Raw genomic sequence first — 14162 nt, forward strand, 5'->3', positions numbered from 1 at the left:
TCCATGCTGTTTCCCAGAGCGGCTGCACCAGTTTGCATTCCCACCATCAGTGTAGGAGGGTTTCCCCTTCCTCCTCAACCTGGCCAACATCTGTCCTTTGCTGACTTGCTGACTTTAGTCATTCTGACCCCTGTGAGGTGGTACCTCATTGCGGTTTTGATTCCTATTCCCTGACAAGCACTCCAGTTTCGTGGAGATGTTAAATAGCGTAAGGGACCTCTTACATCCTGCAGACAATTGAAAAGGCCCAAATGTGAACCCCAGTCTGCAAGGCCCCAAATGCAGAAACAAGAAGGCACCCCACTGAGGCACGTTATAGAGCCCCCAAGGCAGGCGAAAGGACATGGGAGGTGGGGTGGGGAAGCATCGCCCAGGGCCAGGCAGGAGAGGTGGTAGTGGTGGTTTGATCCCAAGAGCACAGCTGCCCCAACCTCCCTTTCTCAGAAGGTAGGAGGAGCTCAGAGTAGGAGCTGAGCGACCTGGGCTTCCATGATGAAGAGACAGCCATCACAGGAGCAAATGTCCAGGAAGGAGGGAGACCAAGGAAAGAGGAATCTCCTCCTTCACTCCCGTCCTCAGGTCCCCATGTATGCCACGTGCGTGGGAGCGTGTCACACACACCCGCGCGCCCACAGCCACACTCGCCGCTCTCCCGCCCCGGCCGGGCCCATTTCCACGCGCCTGTGGGCACCGGGCCTCAACGGGCCACGCCGCCACCTGCTGCTGCGTCCCCAGTGAGGGGAAGGATCATCTCCAGGCCTCCCGCCTCCGCTCCTGCATCCTCCCTATCCTCCCAGGCCTGCTGGGCTGAGGCCAAGTCTTTTCCGGGGGCCCCCTCCCCAGCGCTGAAGGGGAGGTGGAGGGAGGAGCTCCGACCGCAGCCGCCCGGCCTCCTCCTCCCCTCGCCCCAGCTCCCCCTCCCCTCCCTTCCCCTCGGCTGCCGCAGCCCGGTTCGTCGCGCGTCAGCGTGGGCTCCCCGGAGCGAGTCGCTAGGTAACGGGGCTGGCTCCGCAGACCCGCGGCCGGGGAAGCCCGCGCGCGCCGTCAGCAGCCGCGCCGCGGGGCGGGGGCCGGGGCGCACGGAACCTCACCCAGCGGGGCTGCAGACCCCGACTCGCACGCTGCCCCCTCCCAGGATGCCCTAACCCGCGCCGATCGCCACCGCCCAGGTGCCCCTCCCTCGCAGGGACCCCGACACCGCCGGCCCCTTCTCCTCACCACCCCCCCCAGCCTGTGCGCACCGCTCTGCGCGCGGCCGGGTGGGCGCCCCACTGCCGCGGTCGCCGTCGCCGCTGGTAAGCTGGGCTCGGGGACCGGGGCTGGGGCAGGGAGGGCGTGGGGGACCCGCGCGAAGCCGGGCACCCTCCCGCGACCGCGGCCGCGGACCGGCCATGTGCTAAAGTTTCTGGGGCTCGGCGCCCCGCCCGGCGCGCAGCGCGGGGTGCAGCGGCGCGGTGGGTGGGGCGGCGCAGTTCTGTCGGGTGCCCGCCGCCCCCGGCCCCTGCCGGGTGCTGCTCTGCGCGCTCTCACTCTCTCTTTTTCTCTTTCCCTCCCTGCTGCCTCCCGGAGGTCCTCCCGCCGAGCCCCTGCGCGGGGCATGAGGAGCCCCGGGGCGCCGCCCGGAGACGACCCGGCTGCGCGCACTCTTCGCCAGCGGCGGACGGGGACATGAGCGGCGCGCACGGGGTCCGGCGTCCGGCTGCCAGCCCCAGCCGGCGGCGGCCAGCGGGTCCGCGCTGCCCGGGAGAATGAGGCAGGAGCCAGCGGCAGCCTCCTCCTTCTCCTCCTCCTCTTCGCCCTCTTTCGGCTCCGGCGCCCCGGCCGGGCTGTGGCTCTGCTGCGTGCCCCGCGCGCCCCCCGCCCGCCTCCGGATGCGCTGCTCGGTAAGCCAGGCCCTCCGCCTCGGGAACAAAGCCCCTTCGCCCAGCCCAGAGGCCGCCTCTGAGCCCCCTGCTCGGCCCCCACGGAGAACCTGGAAGCCTGCAGGGCTTCTGATTGAACCCCTCCATTTCCTCTACCCCCAAACCCTGCCTGGGAGGTTGAACCGCCCGGGTGCCTTTGAGACCCAGGGCTTTTCTCTGCCATCAGGGAGGCAGATGCGGGCTTGACACGCAGGCAGGAGACCTGTTCGGTCCAGATAAGGACATAAGCATCTTGGCTCAGACTCATCTGTGCGGGGGAGACTCATTTGTGGAGGGAGACGGCTCATATATAGTGACTACGTCATGGGCGCCCAAGCTGTGCTGGGTAGCGTGCCTCGGAAACACCCAGGGAAGTAGGTCCCTCTTCTTCCATGGCTCAGATTTGGAAACTGAGGCCCAGAGACGTTGAATGACTTAATCAAGGTCACAAGGCCAGGATGCGAGAGACTGGGATTGGATACCAGGGTACTCTTTCCGCCAAGCTGACCCCTTTGTAGCAAACACACTTGTCCCAATTCTACTAACTGCCTCCTTCTGGAGTAATTGCATGTGTATGGAAGCACGTGTGCCCCCGAGGATCTGCTCCGGTGAGATAAATTGCCCATAGCATGTATTTTTTTGTCCATTCCTCCCTAAGGTGGCTGTTACCCCCTTATGGGAATTGTAAGCATAAGATTACTTCTCTTAGTTAAGGGGGGAGGTTAACATGTTCCCCTGGGTGCTCCCTTTCCTGCGATGCTGTTTCTGTTTCTCTCGGGCCTCTTCAAGGATGCAAAGGGCAGATTTTTGTTCCTCTCCCCAGCCCCTCCTAGGCTCTGCCTGTTGGCACATGCTCAGCCCCAGAAGCCGTGTCCTAAAGCTTTCTCTGGGGTGACGGCTAATCGAGGCTACCTGCCCCTGGTCGTGTAAGTCTTGGAGATGGTTACTTCCCAAGCACTGGGGCTGAGCCCACATGGCCACCGTTCAGGAGCCGACCCTGTCGGAAATGTTATCTTGGCTCACACTTGCCACCCCTCCCTGTCAGCAGAACTTCACCCTTGCCAGCCCAGAAGAAAGGGAGAGGGGGTTTGATGTCGAAGTGGGGCCTTCTGCTGGTGCCCATTTCTCCGGCTTGTAGCTTTTCACAGTTTGCCCGAGTGCACTTAGGCCGACCCCAAAGGGAATCACTGGGTCCTGGTCTGAGCGGCTCGTTTACTCGATCGAGTGTCCAAGTGTTGGGCTTGGTGGTTGTCTCCACGGCGTGTAGTGTTGGTGTCAGCGCAGGGAAAGCCCTTAGAAGGAAGGGGCCTCAGTTTCCCGACTCGCCTAGTCGGCCCAGATGACCTCTCAGTTCCTTTCCAACGAAACAATCCTGGGATCGGGAGGGGAGTGGGTTCTTGGCCTGAGCCAGGGTGCGTGAGCTCATCAGACACACACATCTGGACTAACAGCTCTGCCCTGAATACGCTGTTGATTTCCAAGAAGAGATGTGGTCAAAGGGGGGAGCTGCAAGATTCAGGTTCCACGCAAAGGAGGGGAAGGCTGAGCAGTGCTCTGGCGGATGGATTATTTATTGGTCTAAAGCATGGTGACTGTAAAATGTCCCAAGGTGCCAGACTGAGGTTATGGGATAGGTTAGGCTTTTCACTGGGAGAAATGACATTGGCCCCTAGGAACTGATAAAATACAGTGCATCAATTAGACGTCCAGCTGGCTAGAAAGAGGCAAGCTGGTGAGGCTGCCTGTTCCTTCCAGAAAGAATCCATCATCATTGAATAGGTAAAGCCTTCTCAGCCTAAACAATTAACCACGTAAATAAAGTGATTTTTAGAATCCCCCTCTCTGTTGTTTGCTGGTTATATTAGTGACAGGTGCAGCCCACCTAAGCAGGGACACAGAGGAACTGTGACAAAAAAAGGTGGCCATGAGAATGTTTAGACCCTGACTTGCTCATTGCCTGTTGCAGCTCAATCCATCAACTTGACCTGTGGGCCCTTAATGGGGTTGTCATAGGTCTTTTAAGATGTGGATTAATGAACCTTTTAAAGTGTTACTGAATCCCAAGTGAAATGGGCATGTCTTACCTTTTTCCCAGAAACCAAGCTCCCAGCGAGTTTTGTGACTGCTTGAAATTCACAAAACCAGAGCAAAGCTTTCATTTTGCCAAGCTCACAGGGTCTGCAAACAGCAAGTAATGCATCTCGTGAGATATTGCCAGATATTAATCTCTCTGCGTTGTGGCTGTTGTGTGTTTCAGCTCGTTGTGGCTAACTGGTCGGGTTTTGTATAAAAATAAATGCAGAGAAACAATCTTTGTTGAGTTACTTTAGAAAATGATAATGTAATTATGAAAGGACAGTTTATATGTTGTATATCATACTACTAATATCCAAAGCCAGATTACGCAGTAAAACATTACTCCTATGCCTGATAGTTTAGTTTTTAATTAGTCAGTTCTTTCCCATTTTTTGCCCTCCCACCCCCAACATGAAAATGTGTAATCAGGAATAAATTCTCCCTTTTCAATTTTGGGTTTCTCTTAAACCTACCTGTTTTTGGAAGATCTTGAAAGCTGAGCTCATGGGCACCATACATATGGTGGCCTCGTGTACACATATATTTTGGGTGCCTTTGATTTCTTTTGGGATGACAGGACGGGTTTGTATCACAAATGCATAACAACAATGAGGTGTTCTCTTGTTGGCATCCTGTCTCTGAATCGGGAATGTAGACCACGCAGCCTTGCTTGGAGCTGACATGCCCAGCATCCCGAGACCCCAGGGGGTGCTGGGGACTTGGGCAACATTAGCATGTACGAAGGTACTTATGGGGTGTGTAGATGAAAGGAACATCCCCAGAGGCCGGGAAGCATGGGGTTTGTTCCCGACTCTGTTGTTCATTGGCTCTGTGACTTTGGACAAGTTATTCCTGTTCTCTAGGCGTTCGTGGGGATCCCTGCAGCGAGTGTGTCCATGTGCATGTGTCTGTGTGCACGCGTGTGTAAGTCTTTGTGTGTGTGTGTGTTAGTAAAAGGTGATCTCTCTAATTCTAAGCTTGAACAGTCCTCGGCTTGGGATGCAGCTGGTTATTAATAGCTCCGGAATGCTCCGTACTTCAAGGTTACGTAACATTTCCAATTAGACATCCGTATAAACAGTAAGAAGAACCGGTCATTGTAAAACATGCTGTTTATTACCCTAAGTGGGAACTCTACCCTGAACATGTGATGATGGGGTTTTCATCCTGAAGGCGATGATGCCAGCGTCCCCGGCACGGTGGAGTCTTGGCATGCATCTGAGAGCACTAGAGTGAGCCGTGACCCTCTCTAGGGTCCGTGTGGCCGGAGCCGCGGGAGCTTGTGCGTAATTTGGGTCATTGGGGGAGGAAGAGCACGCCGTTGTGTGTGTGTAGCTCGAGGTCCTGGGGACGCTGAGGCTGTGCCTCCTTCTCAGGCTGTTCCTGGAAGGTAAGGAGGGGAAGTATGTAATTACTGTTTGCAGTTGTTTTGCAAATGGAAAGTACTTTAATTAGAGCCTTGAACTCAGCCGAAGCTGAAAGACGGTGAGAAGTTCGTAGATTTGGCAGGGGTGTTCTTGCTGGGTTCTCTGCATGGGCTTCCTGGTAACACTTTAAGTAGTGTGGTGTCTGAGGTCGGGCTCCCTGGCAAAGCCGCAGTCGCCGGCAGATCCGGAGGGTAGGGAGGGGACAGGGGACGGTGGCGGGGAGGGGAACCAGCAGTCCTCGAACACGCCATCTTCCCTGCAGGGGAGACGTCACCAACCTCTTGTTCCAGGTGAGGAGCCTGGGGCTCGAGAGAACGTCGTCTGAAGCGTGTTGCTCAGACCTGCGTAGTTAGTGAATGACAGAGCCACACAGGATTTCGAATTAAGTCACCTGCGCCACACATTGCCACCGTCCCTGCAATGTGCCTGGCAACCAAATGGTGTCCTTTCATCCCAAATTTCTAACCACCATGGCACAGAGAAAGCAGGCAGGAGACTGGATGCGGGTGACCCGTGGGGGTGAGTTGACTCTCCCGAATTCGCGGGGATTTTTGTTAGGACGTTGGATTGCTTTTAACTCTGTGTCAGATGTATTAGAGTCCAGAGGCGTTCAGAAATAAGCCAAGTGTTCCCCCAAAAGGGTTAGCGTTGGTCGTTCTTCGGGGGAGGCTAAAATAGAAAATAACTCCTCTAGGTCCCGTGTCACCCTGGGTTTTGTGGAAAGTGAGCACACCCCGGCCCGTGGGACATTTCGGACGGCATTGCTAGCCTGAACCTCCTAAAAGGGCCTCAGAATCAAAATTATGTGGCAGAAGCTTTCCAAAGGAGCGTGACTGCACCTCCAAGATCCTGCACGGGTTAGTCCCTCCTAAACAATGAGCCAAAAGGAAATAGGAGGAGCATAGAGCAGAATTTCAAGGTTCAGCGGCAGCTTTTAAGAATTTCCAGGACTGGGGCACCTGGGTAGCTCAGCGGGTTGTGTCTGCCTTCGGCTCAGGTCATGATCTCCGGGTCCTGGGATCGAGTCTTCGTCAGGCTTCCTGCTCAGCGGGGACTCTGCTTCTCCCTCTCTCTCTGTCCCTCGCCCTCCCCCCAGCTCGTTTTCTCTCTCTCAAATAAATACATAAAATCATAAAAAAAAAAAAATAGAATTTCCAGGAGTTGGAGGAAACGCAGGTTTTGAAGAACTTTTCAAGCTGCCGAATAGAGATGCCGTCATCACAGGCTCTCCCAGCGGCCGGCGGAAGTCCATGTACACTCTGCAAGCTCCTGCTCGTCTTTGCTGATCGGCCTGCAGATCTGGAGGAATGGCACCCCGACCCAGGACACGAGATTCCAGACACACAGTTTACAGCTAGTAAGGGCTTCCCCAAGTCACCTGTCCCTACGTTCTAGTAACAGTACTCGGGCTGGTTCTCTTTGCCGGCAGCTTAAAATCCTGCCAGCTCTGACGCTGGCCTCGCCTGTGTCATGCGAGTGACGTCTTAACAAACCAGAGCCTCTCTCTACCTCTCCTGGATTCCTGAACTGCTTTTCTGCCAGAGCTTCAAGTTTCGTGGTAGGTGATTAACGAGAAAAAGCAGACAGAAGGCGGTGGAAAACTCAATTGTGATTCATCCGTCATCTGCAAGATCCCAGAACATCTTTGCGGCCAGCACAATTTTTTGATTCGGCAAATTAGAAATAACATTGCACGGCCCCCGTGAGACCCATAGCGTCTGTACCTTTTGCCCCCAAACCTTGAGAGAGCAGATGCCCAGGATTTGCAGCTATGGGCCAGATCTCTAGCCCATATGGCTGTTAAGTGGCAGAAAACTGCAAAAGTGTCCGTCTAGAGGCATTGGGGGTAAGGCAGGAGGGCATTGACGTCTGCAAGTTGTGATCTGTGATTTCTATGAATGGTATTTAGGACACGGTTGTAGAAATGATTAAATATCCATTTACACACCAACAATCCTGGAATAAATTCACTAAAGAATTTTAGATGTTTTCGTCCTGTCTGTGCGTGCGGCTTACAATGAGCGTGGATGACAGGGGCACTTGATTCGGGGTTAAAGCCTACACCATCACAGGCTCCCTGGAGCATCTCGGTAGTTTCAAGGCTCCGTGCTGCTGCGATCGTGTGTTAATGAAACCCGAGTCACGCGGTCCGTGGTGGGGGTGGGGAGGCTTGGTGTATTCCTCGTTGGTTCGGGTTCTTAATAATCTGTGATGAGCTGATGGGTGCCTCACTCAGCATCCTGAGTACCCGGGCAAATAGGCAATGTCCAGGGCCTTGGTCACCCCAGTGTCTCAGCCTGTATCTGCTAATGTCGTCTGAGGTCCTGGCCAACACACCGCTTCATTCCCCCAGAGCTAAACTGTCCCAGGTCTTGGTGGCCTTGACGTGACCCCCGAAGGATCCTCGATTCTTTTTAATTCAGAAAGCGAGTGATAATGGCAACTGGCGTCTTCTTCATGGTCGATATTGATGAGTCTTGTATTTTGCATAAAATGAGTGTGGCTTGAGAGCACGACGCCCGGACTGAAAAGGATTTATGAATGTGTACAGCTCCGCAAACTTGCTGAGAGGGCTTTATTGAATACTTCGAGAAAAGTAAGCCTGGCTTTTGTGATGTGAAGTCTAACAGTAGCAATGGAAGTATGCACCCCGTATTCGCCCCCCGAGAAAGCAGGAGGGGAACAGTACACTCGGCCTCTAGAAGGGAATGTTGAGACCGTCCTCAGTCCATTTGATTGACAACATTGACATTGCCCTGGTCCCGAAATTCCCTGCAGATGCCGCTGCTGCTTCTGTTTGTCCACAGGCCTGCCCCAGGACATCACCGGGGAAGCGGAGAGCTGCTCTGTCTCTGTGCCCAGGCTGGGCACCATCTCCTCCCACCGGGTGTGCCTAAGCCCTGGTACCCGCCCCGTCATGCCACCGTCACACAGCTGTTGTCAACAGCAGATCACACGCGCACTGAGCACTGGCCCTCGGCGCTGCTGGGGTGGGGGCTGCACCGGGAGATCGCAGACAGCCGCAGGGTGTCCATACACTGCTTTGTTCCCTGAAGCCTGGGAGGCCACCCCCTGCTTCAGAAGTCCATTCAAAATCTGGGAGATGTGGCTGGTGCGGTGGAGCAAGAAGGCCGGTGGGGAGAGCCTGGGGGGGGCGGTGCGTCAGGGGCCTGGCGGTCAGGCCTGCCTCCTCTCTGTCTCACCTGGGTGCCTGGGGACAAGTCTCTGCTGCAGTCTGTCCCCACACTGGCTTCCCAGGCTGTCGGGTGCAAGGACTGGGTCGTGCAGGGTTTATCCCAGGTGTGGACTGGGGGACTATTCCACGAATGCACCCGTGAGCTTCCTAACGTGCGGATGGCTGAGCCTCGTTCCAGACCTGTTGAATTGGAACCAGAATCTGTATTTTTAACACCCGCCATGTAATTCTTCTCTCAGGCACGACGACATTCCAGACCCACTGGTTCTTACGGCTGGTTGATCACTGGTGGCTCTTTCCTGCTGCAGAATCGTCAGAATAAGGCACCCCTCCCGCGCTGGCCACTCTCATCGGCTCCACCCAGGCCACCTTGCTTTTTTTAGCCACTCTTTCGGCTTCCCTCCTGCCCTCTACAGTTTGTCTTCCAGGGGCCCCCAGAGGCTCCCAACCCTGCTCTGTTCAGAGCTCTCCGGTGCGCGCTGTCTCCCTGAGAGCAGCGGCCAGTGGCTTTGGGAAGGCCCCAGGCCCTGCGCGCGCCAGTCCTGGGTCTGACTGCCTCTCCCGCCTCCTGCCGCTTGCTTCTGCCCTTGTAGCCACGCTGGCTTCTCTGCCATTCTGGAAACCACACAGATGTCAGGCACTCACTCTGGGAGAGCCTGTGGGGACCCGAGACTGGAGGCTGGGTGATGGGAGGGCGGTGAACAGCCGTGAGGAGCTGCCGTTTTCTGACCCACCACTACTGTGAAAACCCTCGCAGGTGGATACACTTCAGTGTGCTGGGGCGAATCTCTGTTTCCAGGCCCTCCACCAGAGTACGGGTTGTTTTAGGGGCAGCCCTTTAACTGGGCACCATAGTTTGGGGTGACTTATCACTGGACAGGGTTATCCAAGTGGGTCTAGAAATCTCTTTCTGAAGAAGTTTCTAGAAATAGGCCGGATCTCCCCCCACCTTGGGCTGGACAATTCCTTCAGTTGCCATTAATCCTAGTCGTCCTGCCCTCCTCCCTCCTCTGCCCTCCACAGATGCCTCCCAGAGCACCAGCTATGTCCAGGCACTGTTCTAGGCCCCGGAGGCTCCGGAGAAAGGACAGCTCTAGAGTTTGGTTTCCTCTCTGACTCCTACAGATGGAACAGTGAGGCCTAGACTTTATTGCTCGGGCCCTTATCTTCTCCCACAGGGAAGAGAAGCTCTGGTTTATTTATCAGGAGCGACTCTCCTGGGGTCTGGGTTAAGCACAGCAAACTGCACTCAGAAATACTGATCGCGTGGTGAGTAGGAAGGAGAGATGGACCATCTTGTAATTCTCCACCAAGGCAAGCGGAGTGAGTAACTGGGTGGAGATCTATAAGATATAAGGAATCTTGTAGATGGGATATGCGGTCAATACAGGGCCCTGGTTCAGGTCCCTATGAAGCCAGCTTGCAAGCAGTATATCAACATGGAAAAGGCCGTGAACGCTTTAGACCCATTCCGGGCTCTGCCTATTGCAGGTGCTTCTTCTTAAATCTTACAGGAGGAGGAATTCGCACTCTCAGCTTTGTTATTTTTGCCGATCCCTACTGTGTTAACATTGACCAAGCCTCTCCTGAGAGTCCATCAGGCAGGCTAGTGTGGGGGGTGACGGTAAACAAGATGTTCCTTGTCTTCAGCAGACTTCCGAGCTAGTCGGGAAACATGTTCTGTGGCCACCTGTAGCTCGTTACAGGGGTGGATGTGAGCGAGCAGGCAGAGGTGGGAAAGGTGGGTTTGGATGCGGGACGTTGGGGCCATCTGACGTCAGCCTTGAGAGCTGAGCAGCAGCTTGTCAAGCAGAGATGAGGGGGAAGGGCATTCCAGGAGGGAACGTAGGAGCAGATGTGCAGAAGCTGGGCCGCTAGGGATGGGTGAACAAGGGGTGGTGTATGGCTGGCTGCAGGGTCAGGCTGCGGAAGCAGGTGCGCCCGTCTTGGCCTGATGGGAATGGGTCTTGAATGCCAGCAGGAGCGTTCCGTGTCTTATAAGTGATGGGGAGCTATGGGAGGTGTTTGAGTGCGGGTGTGGTTTTAAAAAGCTGGCTGGTGGTCCTATTTCATGCTCCCTGTGGAAGTTCTGTATTACAGAAGATGTGGAAGTTGCTCAGGCGGCCGCACGGTGTGGATATGAGCGTGATTGTCTGGGGTGTGACCTCCAGGCCACTTCTTTAATTGCACTCCTCTCCCCTCGTTACTGAGTGATCCTCCAGGCACTGCTGCCCAGACCCCAGCTCCACTGACCCTGCGGGGGCTCGGAGGGAAGGTGAGGGAGCCGCTGGCTCAGGCGCTTGCTGCCCAGCCATAGTGGACTCTGGCCAACAGGAAATGGAGCGGGCAGTGTCCCAGCCTGAATCACCGAGCCGTGGGTCTCCCTGCGCCTCTGCAAGCCTGTTCAGGCTGCTCCTGGCCTCAAAACAATGCTCTCAGACCTACATCCACAGCTGAGAGAATCCAGGGCACATATTTGCCAGCCAGCTTCCCTGAACTTCCCCCAGCAGCGGGCTTCATGGGTGGGAGATGGAGTCCGTGTCAGGAGCCGAAGTATGGACTACCCTGTGCCCGTTTGCCTTGAGATCAACGTATTCGGCAGGGCTCTGACTCTGTCCTCCACACCTCCACCTTTTCATTGTTAAGGGGAGGAGAGAGAGAAGGAAAAAAAGCATGGTCCAGAGACCAGTGGGTAAGTTCTTAGCTGTTTCTGGGGAGTTGGGCCCTGGCAAAGAGCCTTTCCTTGGCACAGGCTGACTGCCAAATCATGCCAAGGGCAAAGCATCCCGGGCTGGGTGAAGAGCTGCCGTGGGCTGGAGAGTTCACTGCCCCAGAACGTGGGCCCAAGGAGGGAATGCAGCTCCACCTTCACACTGGCCCCATTTATAGGTCAGCAACCCGAGGCCCAGAGAGGTGAGGCTGCTGGCCCAAGGTTGCACAGTGGGTGTGTCGCCGAGCAGGGCATCATATCATTCCGGAGTCAGTCATGATCTTTGAGGCTGGCCAATGCCCAGTGTTGGCAGGTGTCCATGTGGCAGTGGACAGTTTGTACTCGAACTGCCTTGCTGCCAACCAGGCACGGAGGACATGGCTTTCTCCTTGTTCCTGTGCCTTTCCTCTTGGGAGCGAGGGCCAGGGTCCTGGGCAACCAGCGTTGGAGGGAGCTTGGCACACCGCCTACATCTCTTGCACTTTCTTCACTCCTTTGGTTCCTGAAGCTTGTGTGGATGTTTTAGGCAAGAAAAGGGCAATAAGGGAGCAAATTAGAACGGTTCTCAGGGTCTGGGCAGGGAAAGAAATGAGGCTGAGGTCTGCGGAGCTCTGGGTATCATGAAAAGCCCCATCAAATGTCTCAGGAAAGCCTGTCACACTCGTTCTCCAAGCATCTTGGACAGACGCGGGTGTTGCACAAACCGCCCTTTGGCGTCACCATCCCTGTCTCGTCGCCTTGCCACCGTGTGTTCCCTGGATCCCCAGCACCGGGGATGCAGCTGGCTCAGCACTAGCTGCTCCGGCACCTCAGGGGCTGCGCAAGGGGTGCCGTGCGGCCAGGGACTTGTTCAGTGCCAACTCAGCCGAGCTTCGGGGCCCCCCGGCTCTCCTGGCTGCTTCTCGCCTTTTTCAGGTGGGTTCTCCCAGATGCGAGAGTGAAGCCGAAGACGACGGCAGTCCTGCTGGCTCCCTCCAACACAGCAAAAGCTGCAGGGCTTTATTAGGGAGAACTAGAAGTGCAGTTCCTGCTGTCTGTCCCAGCCCTGCCGAATGGGGAGGGATTGTGTGTGCAGACTTTCCCAGGTCATCACCCCTAAACTTCGTAGGTGTACGTGTTAGGTGAATCATCTGGGGAGTCCCGCATGTTACTGCAGCTGGGGACAAAAGGAATCTGCCTGCTGGCCCATTTCCTAGACGTCCCCACCTTATTGACTTGACGGAAGCGGGGAGCAGAGCTGTGAAAGGCGGCAGGCTGCCGTGCAGGGGGCAGGGCTGCCGCTGAAGACGCTCGGAGCGCCTGACCTCAGTCCCTCTTGTGTTTCTGGGCAAGGACCTAGGGCCTCCCAGATGGGAGTGACTTTTCTTCAGCGACATTGTGATTGCGGTCACGGCTGCTGCCAGGGGCATGCACTTTGTATCTGAAGCTCTTCTCAGGGTCAGACTGTGAAGCATCTCATCACTGTGATTCTTGGACGATTTGCAGTCGTCAGTTTGCATTGGTCTTTCTGAGCCCCATCCTCTCTTACGGATGATGGCCAGAATGATAACAGCGAGTGATAACCGGAGTTTTTAGATACTGGGTGCTTCCTCTGGGGGGAGACTCTGTGCTGAATAAGGGCTTTCCTGGGACCCCGTCATTGGATCCGAGCAACAGCGCGATAAAGTACTTGCTTTTATTGTTCCCATTTTGCAGACGGGCAAACTAAAGTTTAGAGAGTATTTCTTGCTGCATATAAGATACTTCCAAATAGTGGCTTCAAACACTGGTCACCCTTTGCTTTGCTCATGAGTCCAGCGGCTGCCCTGCCAGGGCTCAGGGAGGTGATTCTTGCGGGAGGCCTCATATGAGATTGCTTTCAGACTGGGGCTGGGGCTGGAATCATCGGGAAGGCTTCCTCACTCACATATCTGCACACCCACCCCGGGGCGGGGGGGGGGGGCTGGGAAGAGGCACACAGCCTGGGGGCATGGAGAGGCTCCTTGATCTCTGTGCCACCGGTCTGTGGGGTCTTTGCAGCACGGCTGGCCAGGCCAGCCTGACTTCCTACGTCTTGCCGCAGGCTCCAGCGTGCGTGTTCTAGGACAGCGAGAGCTGGAGGTCTGTCTGTATCTTCTTCTATGGCCCAGCCTCCAGAATCACACAGCGTCCCTTCTGGCACGTCCTGCTCCTTAGAAGCAAGTTCTTGAGGCACCCACGTTGCGGGGGAGGACAGTTGGACTGTGTCTGTGGCTGGGGGAGTGCTGGGTTATGTGCAGCACGGAGCAATGGCTGTAGAGAGGGCTGTGACTCCGGCGGTCGGAGCACATCCTGTCACCGTAGACATTTATAAACACCTTGGCCACCTTGGCCAGTGGGAAACCCCCGCACCTCTCCCCTTCGCCTGCCAGCCGTCCTCCCTGAAGAAGTGAGCAAAGCTGCGCAAGACAGCAGACATCTGCTCCTTCGGTTCAAAGAGGCCTTGGTAAGGACCCCAGCGTAGCCCCCGCCCCGCCCCGCCCTTTACCAGGGCCCTGACCTCACTTTGTTGGGCCTTAGGCACTTTTGCCTCCGTGGGCCCCTTCCTCCATAAGAAAGTATTAAAAATTATTATCTTACGCCCGAGTTGATCTAAAGATGAGTATTTTAATAGTACGTGTTCAAACATTTTCTTCTAACTAAAATTACTTCCCACCCCCCCTCATCTTAAAAGAAATGGAAGCATTTCCTTCATGGGGCCTGGAGTGCTGTGTTTGCTGCCCCTGGTGGAGACGGCAGGGGCTGCTCTCACCTCCTCTCCATGCCTCTTTTCTCTCCCCTTCCTCCGCCCCCCTTCTTTCCTCCTCTTCCCCTGTCTGCTCCCCCTCCTCTCC

At 55.8% G+C, this 14162-nt stretch overlaps 1 long non-coding RNA gene across 1 annotated transcript in view; it reads left to right on the forward strand.

The window, feature by feature from the left end:
- The first annotated feature begins 921 nt into the window (after positions 1-921).
- Positions 922-14162, forward strand: part of LOC117796070 — a 47304-nt gene continuing 34063 nt past the window's right edge. The window contains exons 1-2 of the long non-coding RNA XR_004620418.1: positions 922-1295; positions 1570-1883. This is a non-coding gene — a long non-coding RNA (uncharacterized LOC117796070). The remainder of the gene's footprint in view (positions 1296-1569; positions 1884-14162) is intronic.

This window comes from Ailuropoda melanoleuca, chromosome 14 (genome assembly GCF_002007445.2).
Source record: "Ailuropoda melanoleuca isolate Jingjing chromosome 14, ASM200744v2, whole genome shotgun sequence".
Taxonomy (NCBI): Eukaryota; Metazoa; Chordata; class Mammalia; order Carnivora; family Ursidae; genus Ailuropoda; species Ailuropoda melanoleuca.